Here is a 3,504-nt window from a genome sequence, read left to right as displayed (position 1 = left end):
TCTCGACTGCAAAAAAAAAACCAAAAAAACCAAAAAAAAACCCAACCCAGTGGCTGTGAAGCTTGTCCTACCCCCAGCGAGTGCCGGGGGATGAGTGGGAAGGGGCTGGAAAACCCCCTGGTGCTGGGGCCAAGATGGGGGCTGGTGGAGCCTGGAGATACGGGACCCCCGAGCCTGCACCCCTGGGAGCACAGCCCCGTGGGAATAACTCCCCGTGGGTTGTCAGTGAAGAGACCCCAGCTGGGTGCGATTAAAACCAGTTAAACGACACCCCCCCCAACCCCCCAGCCGCCTTTGTCCGAGCCCGGGGCGGCCCCGTCGGGATCCGAGACAAAGGGCGGCGGGAGGGGCTGGGGCCACCGAGCCCGGGGACAGGGACCGAGCCCGGGGACAGGATCGTGTCCCTCCTGCTGCCCATTGTGTGGCCGGACCAAGGAGGAGGTGACAACCTGTGCCGAGGCCCCGGGGCCAGGCGTGGGAGGGGGTGTCCTGGGGCGGCTGCTCCAGGGCGGCTCGGCCTGTGGCTCTGTGTCATGGCACAGCACGGCATTGCATGGCACAGCATGGCCCACCATGGCACGGCGTGGCGCAACGCAGGCGGCTCAGCCTCCCGGCACTCGGGGCAGGCGGGTTTCCAGCCGGCCGCGGCGTTGTCGGCGTGGCACCAGGCTGCCTGCGACCGAGGATGGTGTTTGCAGGCGCAGAGGGAAGAGGCAGCTCAGCGCTGCTGTCACCTCGGCTCCCAGCCTGGGACACCGTCCCCTGCACCGTGCTCCGGGGAGGTTCCTGTGGGGGTGCACGGAGCTGTTCTGGAGTCCCAAGGAAGAAGGAAGGAACTTAACTCCCATTAACTGTCCCATTGTATTGGCCATGGTAATAATCGGGTTTGCTAATGCAATTGCTGCTGCGATGTGAAAATCCTGCTGGAAAATGTATTAGAGCAATTATCCGCCTCACTCCGCAGCCGGGTGTAGCATTAATATTCAATTTTGATGTGGAAGTCCTATTATGTTAATGACTTCAGTGACAAAAGTCATTAATGTAAGACTTTTCCTTTATGGTGTGGCATCAGCCGGGGTGAACACCCCCGCGACACCGGTGCGCGTGGCGGGATCGGGGGTGCACACGCCAGGGCGGCAGCAGGGGCCGCGGTGCCGCAGCGGGGGCCGGGCCGGGCCCCTCCCCAGCTTCACACGGACCCTCGCGCCTCAGGCAGCCCCTTTCCCTGGTGCTGCCAGTGCAGGGGACGGCCGGTGCGCTGTGCTGAGGGCATGGCGGCATCGGCTGTGCCGGGGCCCCGGGGAGGCACGGGGCGGATTAGCCGCGCTGCAGCGCAGCCAGCAGCGGCGCTCCCTCTGCCGCAGATGCCCTCCTTTGTTCTCTCCCCGAGCCAGGGGAGATGCACCGGCGCTTCCCCGCCTGCCGGAGAGTGCGGTAGTGCTGGCCCAGCGATCAGCAGCATCCCTGCCTGCCCCGGGGACACCAGGGCTGCCCCCCTGCCTGGCTGATGTGGTGCTGCTGCCTGCGCTTTGGGCAGCATCATAGGCCTGGATGGACAGACAGACGGACACCTCGTCCTTGGGCTGTGCCAGCAGCCGGTCCCAGAGCCACAGCCTGAGCCTGGCCCCGCGGGAAACGCAGCGGTGAGGGCAGCACCCCTCACTCCAGCTGTCACCAGCCCCTGCCGCGGCTCCCTGATGGGAACAGTCCCCACCGTGACAAACCGTCCTGGAGTGCGGGAGGGGCTGGAACCACCAAATACAGGAGCTGGGAGCTGCCTATGATGCTGAAAACAACCATGACCTTCACCTTTCCAGCAAAGGGCTTGTCTCAAGCAGCGGTGCTCGCCACCGCCAGCCTGAGAGGGACTGAACGCAGCGGCTTTGCCGTGAGCGTGGCCCGGCAGCGGGCGGCCCTGCGGCACGGGCATGCAGCCGGTCTGGTGCTGGGGCCGGTTGGGAAGCAGGAAATTTCTCACAGGCCAAGGAGGGGCCGGCGCCTCCCGGACACGACGCAGGCGCTGGGGTTTCCATGCGGCCCTTTCTGCGCCCCATGGGTGGGTCCTGACGGTGCAGCCGCCACAGCAGCTCCTGGTCCCCTCTGCACGGTGGATACTCGGCACAGCCGGGTCCCAGCACACAGACCGGCACATGGTGGTGTGTCCTGGCCCGGGGTCCCTGTGCGGTGCAGCTCCGGGGCAGAGCGGTGCGGAGCTGGTGCCAGGGCAGCCTCAGCACACGGGGCAGGTGGCCTGGCATGAATAGGGCACAGCTGGGCACGACTCCTCAGGGCTGCGGGGGACACGGCAGCTCACTGGGGACATGGCCAATGTCCTGGGGACACAGCCACTGTCCTAGGGATGCAGCTGCGTGCTGGGGGTGCCCGGAGCACCGTGCCCTGGGGTCCCCGCTCGGCAGGGTGGAGCAGCCCAGCCCGGGTGCAGGGCCCGGGGGTGCCGGGGGGGCAGCACGGCGGCCACAGAACCACCCGCGGGGAGAGGCTCCCGGTGGGCGGGGTCTCGGTCTTCCCGGGACAGCGGGCCGTGGCGGGAGCTGCTCCGTGCCCCCGGGCCCGGCGGTGGCGGCTCCGCGCGCACGTGGCCGGGCCGGGCCACACGCACCCGCCCCGCCCCTCCCCCGCGCGCGCCCATTGGTCCACCCGTCCCCCTCCCGCGCGCCCATTGGCCCCGGCGCCCTCCACAAACAAAGGCCGGTGCCCGACGGGGGCCCAGCGCGCCGCTCTGATTGGCGGAGCAGCGGCCAGGGGGCGGGACGAAGGGGAGGGATGAACCGGGGCAGGCCCCGCCCTCCGAGCCGCGCCTCATGCCCTTATAAGGAGCGGGGCGGGGCGCGCCCATTCATGGCGCAGAGGCGGGGCGGGCGGCAGCGGGCCCGCGGCGGGGGGTGCGGGCGGGCTGGCCGGGGCGGCCCGGGGCGGCCGGTACGCGTGGGCGTGGGCGTGGGCGCGAGCGGGCGGGGAGCGTGTGCACGCGCCGCTGTGACGGTGCCCGGGCACGCGTGGGGCGGGCGCGCGCGGTGGCCGCGTGTGGGTCCCCGTGCAGCCCCCGCGGGGGCGGCCCCGGAGCTGCGGCCCCGGCTGCGGCTCGCGGCCCCGTGGGCGTTGCTGGGCAGCCCGTGCACCCCCCCGTGTGTGTTGGGGGATCTTCCCGGGAGGGGTTCGGCCTGTGCACCCGCGGCCGGGGCTCCGTGCCGCCCAGCCGCGGGCAGCACTCGCTTCCCCACGGCCTGGGGACACCCACCCCACGGCACACACCGGCTGTGGGGCCCCACGTGTTGTGGGTCAGGACATTGGGGTGACACCGAGGGCCTGCCATAGCCTCTCGCCTCCCCCCAGGACAGTCTGTGCTGTTTAACCCACGTCACTCCTCTCCCAAATAATTCACCTGGGTAAATCGGGTCCCTCTCCTCCTTTTTCCTAATAGTGACCATAAATTTATTTACATTTCCAATCTGCCAGGTACGTGCATGACACATGGCGGCTTCC

This window comes from Caloenas nicobarica, chromosome 18 (genome assembly GCF_036013445.1).
Source record: "Caloenas nicobarica isolate bCalNic1 chromosome 18, bCalNic1.hap1, whole genome shotgun sequence".
Lineage (NCBI taxonomy): Eukaryota > Metazoa > Chordata > Aves > Columbiformes > Columbidae > Caloenas > Caloenas nicobarica.
Note: the sequence above shows the minus strand (reverse complement) of the source record.